Source organism: Electrophorus electricus, chromosome 4 (assembly GCF_013358815.1).
Source record: "Electrophorus electricus isolate fEleEle1 chromosome 4, fEleEle1.pri, whole genome shotgun sequence".
NCBI classification, from domain to species: Eukaryota; Metazoa; Chordata; class Actinopteri; order Gymnotiformes; family Gymnotidae; genus Electrophorus; species Electrophorus electricus.
This window is the reverse complement of record NC_049538.1, coordinates 32,270,528-32,289,106: the sequence shown is the minus strand read 5'-3', so window position 1 is coordinate 32,289,106 and position 18,579 is coordinate 32,270,528. Positions and strand designations below refer to the sequence as shown.

Below are 18,579 nucleotides of genomic sequence, written 5' to 3'. Positions count from 1 at the left end.
GATGCCTGAATGCACAGGCATACCTACCAACAATCCGCATTTTGCGCTCTCTGTTTTTAACTCTTTCTCCCACTGTTTTCCAAATTGATTATTTATCCGATTAAATGCTAATCATCACCTAGCTAGCTAGCATAACTAATGTTAGCTAGTTAACAGTGCTTCCTTTTGCTAATAACCAATGTCTTAGCTAAGATAATGCATTTGCTTTAGTGGTCTAATATGTATTTGGTAACCTAGGTTAATCATATGTGTTTAGGTTATATGTGTCTAGCCTTAAAATGTATGCAATATCATTACCTTCTCTTCTGTATGGCTGACTTAAGTGAATTTCTAGTGCTAAGTCTGTACACTAAAAACCTGAAATAAACTGACAAAGTATTAACCGGTCAAGTGTTTGGAAAGATGCTGGATCATTATGGGAGACATAGCTAGTTATCTAGCTAGGTAAATGAACTCTATTAATGACAATAGCTAGATAAATGCAAATGTTCAATTGTTGCTAGTATTGTTATCTAACACTACGTCAAATTCACTTTCATAAGAAATTCTAACTATAAATCTCCGTAATGCAACTACGTGGAGTAGTTTTAGCCTAGTATGACTTGAGCCACGAAGCTTAGCAAGTCAGCTAACCGCTACTAACCTAGTTATAGCTAGCTAATGTTAGCTAACGTAAACTAAATGGGTAAGTTATTGGACTTATTCCGTTTGGAACGAGCAGTTTATAATCAATTGTCTCTTTTCCTCACCCAGAACCAGTTGCATGAGCCCAATCAGTCTGACTATAAACTGGTACATTCTAACAGCCCTCATAGCAATGACGGAAAAACTTCATGCTGCTAAAGCTGTCATCTGTTTTGATTCTTCTAGACCTTTCGGCAACCTTTGAAACAGTGAACCACAAGATTCTTCTCTCTGTTCTCTCCAGGCTTGGTGTGACTGGCTCTGCTTGGAGATGGTTTCAGTCCTATCTGGAGGGACGGTCCTATCAGGTGGCAGGGAGAGGATCCACATCCAAACCACGTAGACTCGCCACTGGTGTTCCACAAGGCTCAGTATTAGGCCCCCTTCTCTTCTCTTTGTATACTCAATCTCTTGGTGATGTAATATCGTCTCATGATTTCTCCTACCACTGCTATGCTGATGACACTCAATTATTTCTTTCTTTTCCACCCTCTGACACGCAGGTCTCGAAACGTATCTCAGCATGCTTTACTGACATCACGTCATGGATTGGATGACAGCCCACCACTTGAAGCTCAACCCCAGTAAAACCGAGTTTTTGTTCATCCCAGGTACTCCCAACCCTTACAATGACCTCACAGTTTCCTTTGAGAACTCCCTTGTATCACTATCTGAAGCTGTCCGTAGCCTGGGCCTAACTTTGGACAACCAGTTGTCGTTCTCAAATCATGTTTCTAATCTAACCCAGTCTTGCAGATTCCTCCTTTGTAACATACGAAGGATTCAACCCTTTCTTTCACAGGAAGCTACCCAAGTGCTTGTGCAGTCTCTTGTGATCTCAAAGACTACTGCAACTTGCTACTTGTTGGTCTTCCTCTAAGAGTCATCAAACCTCTACAACTTGTCCAGAATGCAGCAGCACGACTGATCTTCAATCTTCCGAAGTTCACACGTTACTCCACTGCTGCGCTTCCTTCATTGGCTACCTATAGCTGCACGCATCAGATTTAAAACCTTGATGCTTGCCTACAAAGCCAAAAATGGACCAGCCCCTTCATACATGATGTCAATGGTCAAAGCCCGATCCGTACCTCGAGTACTTCAAACCTCAAGTACGGCTCGGCTTGAAATACCTTGCTTCAGGTCTCATGGACAACAATCATTGAGACTATTTTCTGTCCTGGTTCCAAGATGGTGGAATGAACTCCCACTTGCTGTCCGGACAGCAGAGTCCCTTGCAGTCTTCAAACGCAGACTGAAGACCCATCTATTTGCAGAATATTTAAAGGACAACTGACCCTGCTCCCATATTGACTGATTAAATTAGTACTCATTGTAGGGCGCTGTTTATGTTGTTTAACAAACTCTAGCACTTATTGTTTATTGTGTTTATCATTGTTTAAGATAGACCTTATGTATTTTGTACTTTAGTTATCAGCATTCATCCCTGTATTTCTACAGTATTCTAGTTCATTGGTATGTTGGACTCTAACCTACTGTAATGTACTAGGATATATTCTATGAATAAATGACAAAGCACTTTTGTAAGTTGCTCTGGAAAAGTGTCTTCTAAATGCCATAAATGTAAATGTAAATGTAATTTTGAACTACGCAATTCAAAACAAAGATTACCATATCTGAGCGTGACAGACAGCCCAAGTCCGTTTACTTTTCCTTTTTTTATTATCTCTCAGTGTAGTTTGCCTATATTCTTGCTGTCTGGAATGTACCTACTTGGCACTGCGCACCCCCTCATTAGTGAGTTTTGCTTTTTAGAGCATGCAAGGTAGCACGCCTCGCATTTACAAAGGCGTCGTGTGAACTCCCCTTGTTACTACACTTTGTACACTCTCCCCCTCCTCTCAGTTTGCTTCTGAAAATGGGTGAAACAAGTGTAACACAAGACCTTCCCCTTTTTAACCACAAGCCATATCACCAAACGCCATGTGTTCTCTAAGACATGCTGGGCCATAGAGCATGGTGGGAAAGACAACGCTGCCAAATATGCTATCTAGCTAACTATGCTAAAAAGACAAGCTGTAGAGGCATAGAATCCCTAACATTGGCACATTCTTGTGTTATTTGTTAGTCAGTCAGTAACATTTCGGTTATTATTCTGCAAGTGTTTGCCTTTATTATACATTCCTGTTAGGAGTCACAACAAGCATGTAATTGTGTTCCTTGTAATTGTGTTCCATGTAATCCTAATGTACTGTTCATCCTCTCTTCAACACAGACGCATTTCTCACGATGTTTGCAATTGATATTTTTGTGAAGTCAATTTTAGATGTTGAGCTTTGTACACTTACATTTTATGTTTTAATATATTTTACAATGAGCTATAAATGTAAGACTAATTAAGAGTAATTTTACTTTCACCTCCTTGTATTTATTCTATTAATCTGTGGTGTACAGTTACAACTGTTGTAGGTTAAGGCTGTTGCTTTGTTTTTAACTTAACATTGATTTAAATTCATTGATACCAATCCTCTTGAGACATAAAGGTCTTAAATTGGCTTCAAATAATATGAAAACAGACATGTTATGCATGTAGTTCACAAGTGGCACTTTCCACAGACCCTAAATATACCATTTCATGTTCAACAGACCTAAATATACCATTTCATGTTATACTCAAGGTCAACTGGTACTACTATGGGTTACTAATACAGGTATTACTCAAGAAGTGGGTTCTTCAGTTTTGGGCTTAAATGTCCCCTGATTTCTAATTGAACATAGCATGGAATAAGACATGACCTCAGTGCTGTATTTTTATGAATTCTACATCTTACTTGGCTCTTGGCACCTGTATCAGTTTCCACAGAGATTATTGGAAGCCATCTGCTATTAGCTCTCCAACCTCAGGCTTCAGTCTCCCTTTTCCCTAAATCACTTAACAACACTCCGGAGTGAAGTGAACGTTCCCCCATAGGCATTTACAAAGTACCAGATATGCCCAGCAAGACATTACCCATCTGTTCCATACAGATGCTGTTCCCCATATATATGCTGATCACTGTAATAACTCACATAAAAAGAGAAAGAGAAAATCTCTAAAACCAATGGAAATATGGGCCTTGCAACATCCAGAAATGTCTGAAAATAGCATTAGTGGAAATAAGTGTTGGATACAACTCTGGGAACAATCACACTAACAAATGACTTGTTTTCCCCCATTCCCTAAATAACTCAGGGGTTTAATTGCATCAGGACACAAAAACTTGTCTTGTCCCATTTTAAAAACAAAATTATAACTTAATTTTGGAAATTCAGTAACCCATCTACATATATAACCAGAACCAGATACACAATGCTGTACTTGCTATTTTTGTCTAGATTTGTTGAACTTGTAAAATAAGAACTTGAAGCCTTATAGATTGAATGTTATTCTAACATGGTTTTGTGATAAACTGGATAATGAAAATCAAGATACAGCATCCTACTTTCACAGAACTGAATATTAAACAAAGAAACCTAAACTAAGTTGACTTTAAATCAGCTCAGCCTGAACTTAACAGCTCAGTTCAGCCAAGCATCTCCCCAGTTATTCATTTATATGTTCATAGGAAGCTGTGGATTGGATAAATATTTAATTATTAATCATTTTTATTATTTAATTATTTTTGCCAGCAACTGGTGTTTGCATTATGAAAACAACTAAGTGAAACCAGGTTATTTCATGAAAATAACATATTTTGTGCACTTCTATTTGGACCCCATTTCCATAGAGATAAAAATGACATTTAGCTTAATATTAGGCCCTTAGGACTCCAGTATATTATTTGCTCTCTTCTACTTTCTGGGAATCTCTGAGGTCTATAAACATGCTCCCTCTAGAGACAAGGACATTAATAAAGTCTGCTGGACATCAAGGTCACCTTGCCTGAGACACTAGGCTGTCCCCCCCAGGGTGATTGCTGAGCCAGCTGTAGTGTGCACCAGACAGGGATCACAGAACCTCTCCATCGACTTCCAATCCTCCTCCCATGTCCTTTCATCACCGCTGCTGTGTCCACTTATTCGCTGTTGTGTTGGAGCTGATGGAGGTGAGAGGAGGAGACCGTCACCAAGATGAACTAGTGCTGAGTGGAGGGAAAACCCATATGTGTAAGAATTATTTAATGGTACATTTAAAAATGCACAAAGATGGGAGACAGTGATTTATTGGACAGATGGACACCCAAAATGGAAGCTGGCTGTTCAGCCACAGAAGTTGTTTGTCTTAATCAAGATTTATGCAAACATGGTAATGCTGCATTTGCAAACATTTGTACCTAAATGATAAAACCATTATCACGCATCCACTTCAGACCTTTTCCTGCTTTTTACATTCCCACTGTGGACCTCCATTTACTCCATTTAGTTTATGCTTTCTTTCATTAGTGTAACAGATCTAAGAACCAAATATTCAGGCTATTCTGGCCGTGGTCTCGAGAGTCTGACCTTCAGTCTGAGTGGCCAGTGTTGCTGGCTGCAAGTCCAAGGCTGTTACTCGTATTACAATTCCACACCTCACGGGGCTTCTGAGTGCAGGGCTGGGGCCAGATGCACAGACCTGAGAGGAAATCCCTCATTTAACAGCTGCTTCGTGCATTAGCACATAACTAACATGGCCAGCCAGAACACAGACACACCCATCAGTTATCTGACCAACAAACCCATGTCATTTGTACTCATTTTAATGCCTATTCCCAGAGATAGTCACAAACTGCTTACAAAATGCTCAAACGTTTTCTTTAAGTATGGAACGTGTACTTGGTTTTATAGCACTGAAACAGAGCAAATAACTATTTCTGTAATTTTCAAACAGCAGGAATATCCTTTAAACCTGTGATTTACTGCTGGCTCTCCAACTAAAGAATTAGTGGTTTTATGTTATGGTCAGCATCATACGAACATGCACCATGAACCATGGAAGCCTAAACATTTGAAAGAAAAATCTAGAACCATTCAACAATCCATGGACTATTCCAAATAAGAAAAGTAGCAGAGGTGAGGTGTATAAATTTTAGTGCCTTTACATGCATGGGTGTACCCCTTATAGATCACAGACTTTGGAATATTTAATAGAACAAATAACCTTCTTTTTTTAGATACAGTGTAATTATCTCTGGCTTTGCCTGACACATAATTTGAAGTTTTTTCTAATTTGGGACTTTTCAGCATATAGGATGGAACATGGAGGTGGGCTGCTCAGTACCCTTTAGTATTACATAAAGACAAGACTAGGCCTAGAACACAGAAAAAAACATACATGGACAGCCGTTGTCTTGCAAAGATTTGACAGTAACTTCTGCACTACATTTTTTACATTTTCATTGTTTATATAATTTTAATATAATGATGCATACTGAGAACACTATGGGATCTCTAAGATCCTACAGTTACATACTGGATTATTTCTAAATGATATTCCAATAATTCCAATAATTATTATGAAACAATCAGAATTTAATGAGTTACAGTCTTTTGCTTGTCTGTTTCCTTCTGGTTTATTTTTTTCTCTTCCCCACCAACTTATTTCCTGAGGCTGTCATGCAAGACCTTGGCTCCTAGTCATAGTGACCTTTGACCTTCCACACCCAGGTAGAGGCTTCTCACCTTTCTCTGCCTTCCTGGTCAGTATCCAAATAAACTGCTGGTGTACACAGACACTGAGGCACACGGATACCTAAGTACACTTTTTTTTTTTTGCCTGCATATTGTGAAATACCTATAAAATGATTTTCACAGCTGTTCAGTATGTGCCAAAGCTTCAGGCCAGACTAAGAAGTGTTTCAAACAAGTTTCAAGGAATGAGTGTGTGAGACAGACCAAGTGGGAACACAAATTAAATGCATATTAAAATGATTTACTGCACTGAGACTCAGCTACTGGCTGCATAAGTGTGAAATGATGTCACCTGATTCCCGATTAAGGTTACAATTAGAAATATCTGATTAGCATTGCACTGATTATTTGTTATCTACTACATAAAGCTGTCTTAGAGGACAAATTTGATGCTACCTCAAACAACCATGCATTGTCAAAGCTTATAATATTAAAGGAAAGTTTATGGGCACAGTCAATAAACTCATGAAGTGTTTTTACTTTTTAATTAAGTGACCATTGTTAACCCTAACCCTATCCTAACCCTAACCCTAACCCTATCTCTAACCCTAACCCTATCTCTAACCCTAACCCTAACCCTATCCTAACCCTATCCTAACCCTAACCCTATCTCTAACCCTAACCCTAAACCCTAACCCTAACCCTAACTCTAACCCTAACCCTATCTCTAACCCTAACCCTAAACCCTAACCCTAACCCCAACCCTAACACCAAGACAAGTCAGATATGAGCCAGCTATGCTCATCCCACTACACCCCCACCCCCTCTACATCCACTAGTCCAGTAGAGCATTTCCAGTAGAGCACCACCAATAGACTGCAGTCCAGTAGAGTACTTCCAGTACACAGTAGAGTACCACCAGTACAGTTAAAATCCAGTACTGCAGTCCAGTAGAGAGGCATCCCACAGGGGGTGCTTCATTTTGCAGTGAGAGGAGGTGGTGGATTTCAGAAAATTAGAGCTTCCAAGGGACACAGAAAATACCGTCCTGTGTCTCTAAAAGCCGCAAGCACAAGCAAAGCCGAGCAAACTCTGTCAGTTTAAACTTTTTAAAGAGAACCTTCCAGAACCGTTTATTGCATTCTCTATTACCAGAGCATGCTTGAACTTAAATGAAGAGTTAAATTTTGTTTGGGATCATGAATGTTGCTTATCGGGAAAGCATTTCTTCAACAGAACTTATAAAAGGTCCCAGCAATATTCCTAAACTGTGATGCCCGATAAAAAAATAATTTAATCTTTAAGGTTGTTTTCCTTTTAGCATGTTTTAGTGTTTTAGATCTAAATCTTTAAGTAATTTCTGATAGTCACATGATTAATGATTATTATGCTCAAAGGCAAGATTATGAGACGATAAGGAATATATATATATATATATATATATATATATATATATATATATATATATATATATATATATATATATATATATATATATATATATAAAAAACTTCACACTGCTATATATGGGTATGCAAACTCATACTGGCACATCACAGCAACACTAACCCAACATACTCATTCAAACTCATACTGGCACATCACAGCAACACTAACCCAACATACTCATGCAAACTCATACTGGCACATCACAGCAACACTAACCCAACATACTCATGCAAACTCATACTGGCACATCACAGCAACACTAACCCAACATACTCATTCAAACTCATACTGGCACATCACAGCAACACTAACCCAACATACTCATGCAAACTCATACTGGCACATCACAGCAACACTAACCCAACATACTCATGCAAACTCATACTGGCACATCACAGCAACACTAACCCAACATACTCATGCAAACTCATACTGGCACATCACAGCAACACTAACCCAACATACTCATGCAAACTCATACTGGCACATCACAGCAACACTAACCCAACATACTCATGCAAACTCATACTGACTCAACACAACAACCTTAACCCAACATATTCCAGGAGTGTGTAGCACATGCAAACCACTGCTGTTATGAGGACACAAATAAATCAGATAAAATAATGCCATGTGAACACTAAGTGCAGTGCAATGCTAGCAGTGAAGTGCATGCACTGCAGATCCTTGCTCTGTTTATCATGACTCCTAATCCTGCCCATGATTCAGAGAGACATCATAGTTTCTGGTACCTTTGGACTCACAGGACTACATAACTACATCACATAAAACTGTAACAAAACAACATACAAAATGATTTTTCACTGATTCATAACAAAGCCTAATAGGAAACGGTACTTTGCAACTGGTATCCAAAGAGCCATGATCTAAACAACATGCCAACGTCAAATTGTTCAACAAATCTACAAATGAATGGTATTGTAGACTTACATAAAATGTCAAATATTCCATATTAGTTATCTTGCAGATTACAGCCTGCTTTTTTCATTAAGCCCTGCAACAGGTTTGTTTTTAAGCCTTTAATAACCACATTTTATATTTGTCACTTACTCTTTATAATGCTTCAGTATTGTTCAGTATTTCCTGTTGCACATGTAACCCTCATTAATGCTTATGGTATAGCCAAACTGGCAGCATGTGAAGCTGTTAGTTACAGCCATCAGACATTAAGTTAGGATAAATCCCATCGGAAATGAATACAAGATAAATAAACCTTAATTTATGGATAACTAATGACATATTTACTTTTATGAAAGAAAATGGGAAGAGACAGGGAGCATGTAAGCATTTAAAGAGAAGCTCATTTTTAGCTTTACCTCATCAAAATATAATTTGAGGAGATTTTTCGAAAGGTGTGTAGACTAACACTTAATGACACTTAAAGACAGCACTGATACTTAATGACACTTAATCTCAGCACTAAAACTTAATCACAGCACTAACACTTAATGACAACACTAATACTTAATGACAGCATTAACACTTAATGACAATTGTGTTTTTAAGATGTTGTAAGAAAAAATATGGAAAGTTTTGGAAATCTACAAACATAGAGTTCCCCTAGTATCTACTTGGCACACATTTAAAACAAAATTATATAAATAATTATCCTGTGGTGAAAGTTAATACTAACTTCTTTATGTTCTATTTACACTGGATAGATTTCAGACAGACATCTATTGTCCCTTAGTCTTGGACAAATACACAGAGACATAAATTGTACCCAACCATCAATCTTCAGTTGAAATATTAACAGTTTAAAGTCCTGTGGCTGTTTATGATTTGTAAAATATCTCCTCAGACTGTAGTTTTTATAAAGCTGAATCTACCACTTTACATGGGCATTTGCTTTGTATGTATTTAATTAATTATGTTCTCATCAGAGAAATCACCTTACCGCTGTTTATATATCTCTGGCCTTTCAACCACAACAAACTGCCATTAATGTACTTATCCGCAATTTCATGAAGGAATGAAATCACCGACAATGAAAGACCTGAGCAGAAAGTGCCTGGTCTGCAGAACTGAGAGAGGATGTAGCACAGATACTATATTTACATCCACTCTGCAGTAAGAGTTACTTCACCACACTGACCAAAGACTTAGTGCTGTAGTTTCCACATTCTTGTTAACATCCCTGCTTCTTGAACTGAAAGCCACAAATATTCTGTCTTTCCTAGTTCTGCTTGAACTTCTAATATAATCATATAGTTAGATGGCTGCATTTAACTCTCAATAGAGACTGCATCAGGAGATACAACAGGCCTTCTGCCTATATTTGATTTCCCAAATTAAATCCCTTGTAAAGATATATAAATTAAGGTGATGCTATGATAATTTGTTGTACACACCATATACAAAATGCAATGTAGTATAAGCCACTGATTTGCTAGGAATAGGATAGTTCCACCACACTTCCACCCTAGCCAATTACATTTACATTTACATTTACAGCATTTAGCAGACGCTCTTATCCAGAGCGACTTACAAAAGTGCTTTGTCATTTATTCATAGAATATATCCAAGTACAGTACAGTAGGTTAGAATTAAACATACCAATGAACTAGAATACTGGGATGAATACAGGGATGAATGCTGATACCTATAAGTGCAAAATACATGAGGTCTATCTTAAACAAGGATAAGTGCTATAAACAATAAGTGCTAGAGTTTGTTAAAAAACATAAACAGTGCCCTACAATAAGTAATAAATTAGTCAGTCAATAAGGGAGCAGTGTCAGTTGTCCTTTAAATATTCTGCAAATAGATGGGTCTTCAGTCTGCGTTTGAAGACGGCAAGGGACTCTGCTGTCCGGACAGCAAGTGGGAGTTCATTCCACCATCTTGGAGTCAGGACAGAAAATAGTCTCAATGCTTGTCGTCCATGAGACCTGAAGCAAGGTATTTCAAGCCGAGCCGTACTTGAGGTTTGAAGTACTTGAGGTACAGATCGGGCTTTGACCATTGACCTCAAGTATGAAGGGGTTGGTCCATTTTTGGCTTTGTAGGCAAGCATCAAGGTTTTAAATCTGATGCGTGCAGCTACAGGGAGACAATGAAGGGAGCGCAGCAGTGGAGTAACGTGTGAACTTCGGAAAATTGAAGATCAGTCGTCCTGCTGCATTCTGGACAAGTTGTAGAGGTTTGATGGCTCTTAAAGGAAGACCAACAAGTAGCGAGTTGCAGTAGTCTAGCTTTGAGATCACAAGAGACTGCACAAGCACCTGGGTAGCTTCCTGCGAAAGAAAGGGTCAAATCCTTCATATGTTACAAAGGAGGAATCTGCAAGACTGGGTTAGATTAGAAACATGAGTTGAGAATGACAACTGGTTACACCCAGGCTATGGGCAGCTTCGGATGGTGATACAAGGGAGTTCTCAAAGGAAACTGTGAGGTCATGGTAAGGGTTGGGAGTACCTGGGATGAACAGAAGCTCAGTTTTACTGGGGTTGAGCTTCAAGTGGTGGGCTGTCATCCATGACGCAATGTCAGTCAAGCATGCCAAGATACGTCTGGAGACCCGCGTGTCAGAGGGTGGAAAAGAAATAAATAATTGAGTGTCATTGGCATAGCAGTGGTAGGAGAAACCATGAGAAGATTTTACATCACCAAGAGAATGAGTATACAAAGAGAAGAGAAGGGGGCCCAATACTGAGCCTTGTGGAACACCAGTGGAGAGTCTACATGGTTTGGATGTGGATCCTCTCCATATCACCTGATAGGACCGTCCATCCAGATAGGACTGAAAGCATCTCCAAGCAGAGCCAGTCACACCAAGCCTGGAAAGAACAGAGAGAAGAATGTTGTGGTTCACTGTGTCAAAGGCTGCTGAAAGGTCTAGAAGAATCAAAACAGATGACAGTTTGGCAGCTTTAGCAGCATGAAGTTTCTCAGTCACCGCTATGAAGGCGTTTCTGTAGAATGTGCTGGTTTGTAGCCAGACTGATTGGGATCATGCAGCTGGTTCTGGGTGAGAAAAAGAAACAATTGATTATAAACTGCTTGCTCAAGGGCTTTTGAGAGGAAAGAGAGAAGTGATACTGGTCTGTAGTTGGTAACGCTGCAGCTGTCAAGTGTGGCCTTCTTGAGGATTGGTACCACCCTGGTGGTTTTGAATGCAGTTGGCATGTATCCAGAAGATAAGGAGTTGTTGATGATGACAGAGATGAAAGGAAGCAGATCTCTTGCGATTGTCTGAAACAGAGCAGAAGGAATTGGATCCAGCGGACATGTAGTTGGATTGCTGGAAGTCAGGAGTTGAAGAATTTCATCTGTGGAGAGAGGAGAAAAAGAAGTCAAGAGTTGGATGTTGGGGAATGCACATTAGTTGGAGGAGTGGGAACAGAGGAAAAAGACTGGTGGATTGCTGCAACCTTCTCCTCAAAGAAGGTGATAAAATCCTCTGGAGTAAGAGATGAGGAAGGAGGGGGAGGGGGAGGATTAAGGAGAGAAGAAAAATAGTGAAGAGCTTGCGTGGATCAGATGATGATGATTCGAATTTCTCTCTGTGGTAGGATGGCTTTGCAGATGTTACTTCCAGTGAGAACTTGGAAAGGAGAGACTTGTATGAGCTAAGGTCTGAGTCTACGTGAGATTTTCTCCACCACCTCTCTGCAGTCCTTAGTTCTCTCCTGTGAAGGTGGGGAGGACTTAGCGGGTCTAGAGGAGCGAGGGCACAGAAGATTCATTGATGAGGAGAGTGTAGAAATGAAAGTATTTGTAACTGTATCCAGAGAGAGAGGATAGAGAGTCAGGGTGAGGAAGGGTGGACAAAATAGTAAAAGCAAGGGAAGAAGGAGTTATGGAGTGCAGATTGCGATGGAGGAAGGAGGAACATGTTGGAGAGGACTGGATGGAAAGAGAAGGAAGGGAGACAGAAGGATAGAAAGTGATGGTCCAAGAGGTGGAGGGGGGTGACTGATGTCCGATGTTGTGGTGGTACGGGTGAAGATCAGGTTCAGAACATTACCTGCTTTATGAGTCGGAGGAGAGTGGTTGAGGGTGAGGTCAAATGCTGTCAACAGCGGAAGGATGCAGGAGGAATGCAGCTTGTCTGATGGAAGGTTGACATCACCAAGGAGAATGAATGGATTTCCTTCAATGGGGAATTGACTCAGAAGGATGTCGAGCTCATCAATGAAATGATCTAGGGAACCTGGAGGGCGGTAGATGACAATGATTAGAAGTTTGGTGGGGAAAGACACTGTAATGGCATGAAATTCAAAAGAGGAGATGGAAAGTGTAAAGAAGGAAAGTGGAGTGAAACGCCACTCTCGAGACATTAGTAAACCTGTGCCACCACCCCTGCCAAGATCCCTCAGAGTATGGGTAAATGAAAAGGCAGAGGACAGGGCAGCCGGAATCGTGGAGTTCTCAGGGGTGATCCATGTTTCTGTCAGAGCCAGGAAGTGTAGGAAGTGGAGGGATGCTAATGCTAAGATTAAGTCAGCCTTCTGGACAGCAGATTGCTAGTTCCAGAGCCCTCCTGCCACCACGATATGTGATGGTGTGAAGTGTTGTGAGTCAGTGAGATTGCTGAGATTGTGACGTCTATGATTGTGTCAAGGAGATCTGTGGGATATGTGGACAGGAAGTGTGAAGCACATTTCAGATGCTTGATTTGTGGATGTATGAGATAAAGGATTGAGATAATATTAGAAGATACTTAGCTGAGTTTGTGAAGTCCTGTAGGTGAGGTGTAAATGAACTGATTGAGAACACCACCAAACCTTCTCCAGATGTTGAGTCGTCCCAATTTAACTCAGTTCAATAAGTGCTGAGCCTGCCCCTCAATTCACACCTAAGGTCAGGGCAAAACTACACCTGTAGTGAGTAATTACTGTTACCAAGCAACTAACAACTAGGTTTAGACAACAAACCTTGAATTTCACAGGATCTAAAACAAAAGTAAGTGAACTCAGAGCCTACCTTAACCAACCAGATGATAATCCAACGAGAAAAACCAAAGCACACTACTTCTCCGTTGCCCTTAATGGACGTTCTCTTGCAGATTGGGTCTCGGACACATGCACACCTCGGGACAAGACTAGGACCTCTATAAAGTTGGACTAAACATTAATTGCTTGTTTTGTTCTTTAATTAATTTTTCTATTTACATTGTTATTATTGTGGTGACCATTGTCAGCCAGAGGAGGATGCACCCCCCCTTTGAGTTTTGGTTCCGCTCAAGGTTTCTTCCTCATGCTCTAGGGAGTTTTTCCTTGCCACTGTCACCCCTGGCTTGCTCACTTGGGGATTGGACTTGGATATTTATTGTTTTCTGACAACATTATAAAAAGCGCTGTATAAATAAATTTAGAATTTTGAATTTGTAACTTTACCACTGGGGAAAAGGTAGAATCACCTGCATATCCCTTGTGCTTCAGGAAAGGAACACTGGAGCACATTCTTAGCTGCTGCCTAAGGCACAAGGATAAGATCGCCATCACTGGTGTCATAAGCAGTCACTGAAGATCAAAGGCTATTGCTGACACCATCTACAGAGCCAAAAACTGAGCCAAGCACCTTCAATCATCAAATCCAGCAGTGGCATTTGTCAGACCTGAGGAGAAACCCCAGCCCCAGCTAAAGACAGCACCTCTTTGGAACAGCATGTGATTGGCAGGTGAGGGTCGATGAGGGCCTCTGTGTAAGGCCTACAGTCTCTATATAAGGCCTACAGTACCAGTGTAAGGGCTACAGTCTCTGTGTAAATTCTACAGTCTCTGGGTAAGGTCTACAGTCCCTGTGTAAGGCCTACAGTCTCCTGGGCATCACAGGAACACACAAGAGGAAGACCATCAGAGTCAACACACAGGCAGCAGAAAATACCTCTAGATAGGTTTGGATAAAAAGAAATGATTTGTGGGCATAGGCTACTTGAACACAAGCTGTGAATGATCACTCCCAGCTGGGTTGCCTGGGAGACGGAATCTGATATTTGAAACACCAAAAACACCCAGTGACCCCAGGTAACATAACTGATGATGTGTCCAAGTGTATCACTCGATGTATTTTTCCAAACTAATCAAATTGCAGTTGCATGCTGTTTGTTAACCCCTAAGATGGTTGTCTAGGTGACAGTGGTAACCTAGTAACAGCAACAGTCCCATTAGTAATCGCCGTAACCACTACTACTAACATTCCACTTGTCTGTTTACTCCAGGGCTTGGACTCAGACATGTGTAAAGTTGCTTTGTGACAATGGCTGTTGTAAAAAGCACTGTATAAATAAATTTAACTTTGACTTACTGCTCAAGAAAACAACAGAAATAAGGCCAATAGCTATTGTAACATTGGAGCAATAGTTCACATGATTCTGTGTTTTGGAGGATAACATCTAATTTACTTTGTGATGGACTTATAGAGATGTTTTACATTAAATAAAAACTTCTAAGAAATAATAAAACAAGGTTAAATACAGTCTAAAATCTTTATTAAAATTCTGTAATATGATACATTCTAAAAGTTAATGAAAGATATAAAACATGTATATTGCCCTGTGTATTTCATTAATGCATGGTGTCCACATGTATAGACAGAGCCACAATTTCATAATAAAGCTTTTATGTAAAATGAAGAACCAAGTCATTTTGTATGCAGAGCAAGTAATATAAAAATATCACTTAAAAAAAACAAAACAAAACAAAACACACAGCATGAAACAGAAACGTACGTTTTACTTAACGTTCAGACACGCACACCAACAAAGTCAAAAACTGACAACACAAACACGTAAACGACAGACCTTTATACATATAACAACACAATAAGGAGCAGGTGTGTGACATAAGGAGGGCGTGGCCACATTGCCAAACACACACAGAGATGTTTGGGGGGGCCGTACCTTGACAGAGCTCCCCCCAAGGCTGCGATTCCCAGCGCAGCAGCCTAATGGGCTGTGGCCCCGAAACCACCGCCAAATGGCAAGGCCAGAGGACCGAGCGACCGGACACGGGCCAGCGGGAGGAAGGACGGAGATCAGGACAACAGACACGGGGACGGACACACTGACAGGCACAGACAACATGAGGGGGACATACAAAGATACATAGAGGACTAGTGAAAAGTCCAGGGGGGCGGGCAGGAGCCCCAGCCTCTCCCTCAGTTGTCGGCTGGGCTGGAGTCCCACCTGCATGTGGGGGATCGCCTCTCACCAATTTGGAGGGCGGTGACCTCTGCAGCGCACCAGTTGCTTTGCCTGTCTCTGGGGTGGGCACTGGTGACGCCTCCCCCTCACCTCTACGAGGCTTAGGTACCGGCTTGAGTTCTGGGGCTGTACTCCTTAGTGGGTTGAGTGTCCTCGAGCGGGGTTGCCCCTCTTTGTGCCGCTCGGGAAGGTTTGCTTGCTCCCGAGCAGTGGTTCCTAGGTGGAGCCTTGGGCGGTATCTGAAGTGCCGAGACCTCGTCGCTCTCGGAGTCCGCAGACTCTACATCGCTGCCCCAAGTCTGACCGCAGACTAACGTCGCTGCACTCCCCGTACTCCCCATCATCCGCCTAACCCTCGTAGAAGTCCATGTAGGGGTCGTAGGACCCAGCGGAGTCCACCTCCAAGTGCCAATCCGGCTGGGGTCTGTAGGACTCCGCAGAGTCCAACCCTAGACCATACTCGGGGGGGCGGGGCAAAATTGCCCAGTGGCCTCCATTCCCATGGTGGAAGTGTGGAGTGAGGCCAGGATGACGGAGGGTCTTGCTGCGCGGGTTGTGGGAGGGCGTTATCTCCCTTCTTCCCCTTCCTTTTCTTACTGCCCTTCCCAGGCATCCTTCATCAGTTGGTTTTTCTGTAACGTGGGAGGCTTTAGGCAGGATGCGGAGACAAGCAGCGTGAAACAGAAACTTATGTTTTACTTAACGTTCAGACAAGCACACCAACAAAGTCAAAAACCGACAACCCAAACACGTAAACGACAGACCTTTATACATATAATGTCTCAATAACTAGCAGGTGTGAGACACAAGGAGGGCATGGCCACATTGACGAACACACACACACGCACACACATACTGTGACAAAAACATTCATGAGATTTCTAATAATGTATGAATACATATCTTAATCTTTTGCCGATTTACCCAGCATGATAAAACTTCCACTCTAAAGGGGATATATGAAAAATTCACTTTTTCTGTGCTTGTGCACATATATTTAGATATGTTGAGTGCCTATCAGCCCAAAAAACTGTGAAATTAGACAACCCAGTGAGTTTTTCTTGGCTGCCTACATCATAAAACATGGACTAAGAAAGATTTCACTCCCTTTCTATATCAGGAGGGTAATCATTCTAATTCTATTGATCTGAATCTGAGGATCTCCACCTAGGACTTGAGAACTTTGTGCCATTTTTCTTTCACATGCGCTGGACCTATTAGCACTATGCGAAGCTAATGGGAATCGCTTTGTTGTTGGCTGCACAGATCAGCACGAATTGCTACATCAGCCTGGGTCAGTACAATGCAGAGCTGGTAACAAAACTTTTCCTAAAAGAGGGATACCAACTGTGCGAGGCTAAACTGCAGATGAAGGAAATGTAAGTATTTAAAAAATAATTGTTACTTTGGCTGTTTAGCACTAGTTCATGTAAATGCCTGATGTAATTGATGTAATTTTCTAGAAAAGTATTGGCCTTACTTGTGTTACTTTCTGCAGAATCCACAATAATGTTAATAATGTTAGTTTGTTAGTTGATATTTGTATGATGAACTTCATCTTATCAGCATGTGAACATGAGAGTAAAAGTTACAAAGTTCTCATTGTGTGCACTCAGGTAATCAGGAGTTAGCAACATTAGCATGTTGAGCTAAGGGAAAATTTGCTTTATGTCCACCTGTAAATTGGCAAGTGGGCACTATGTATGTTATTGTGTGTGCCACTGCTAGAATGAGTAAAAGCCTGACATTGGCGCAAACTCAGGGTCCAAGTAGTGTTCAAACATATATGAATGCACCACTATGTGTTCTCCAGCAGAAGTGCTTCTCACAGCACCCACATGGAAGGGGTGAGAGAAGCAGTGGCTCATCATCTTTTAAAAGAACAGGCACTCAAACCAGCCTTCCTGAGCAGGGTTGTTTTGACAGTGTGAGAAGGGTGATGTGCTGCTTGATCCTTGTGGTATTTTAACTGAAACATGTCAGTAATTTCATTAAGACCCAAGGGAACTCTCTTAACTTGTGTAAAGGGGGAATAATAAGTCCCCTTTATTTTCTGTTTTTCCCTCACATGCAAAGCAAACTCGAAAGAAACGCATGTGTTATGAGTTAAGATGTAAGTTGCATTTTGTGCACAATAACCAAAAGTTGAGAGGATATTGCATGGCTGCATTACCCACTGTGGGATGTGTCTCTGGCACCAAACCCTGTATGAGGTTCAAAAGGCTCTCAAACCTTCTTCAGAATTAAGACCAATGTAAATTTGTCAAAGAGCAGCCCAGCAGACATAGTTTCCATGACCAGGTAACAGACAGACAGCTAAGGCATGATAAATCAGAGCCTTGGAAACCTGGCCTGTGCCTTCTGACATGGCCTACCATTCCTCTCTGCCCATTGAGGTCTGGTTCTAATGTGCTACAGTTGCAGCTTAGCAACAACTTACATCTAACAGCAGAATATATTAATATTACTGTTACAGTAAAATCCTATGAATAATCCCATGACCTTTAACATTTGTATATATAGTTGTTCTAGTTTTATATATAGTTTTGCATGTTTTCTACAAAAACATATAATACACCTGAAATAAGATTCAACCAAGGTTTAACAGTGATGAGAGCTCTAATACACTCAGACTAACATTCAGGACTAAACTGGAGTGTATTGATGTTAAAGGTTAAAGGTTAATTTATGAGATTAAATATGACCTGCAGCACTGCAGCAAGAAA

At 40.8% G+C, this 18,579-nt stretch overlaps 1 pseudogene; it reads right to left on the bottom strand.

Moving 5' to 3' along the window:
* Window positions 1-16,194, bottom strand: part of LOC113587194 — a 28,640-nt pseudogene extending 12,446 nt beyond the window's left edge.
* Between the last annotated feature and the right edge of the window lie 2,385 nt (window positions 16,195-18,579).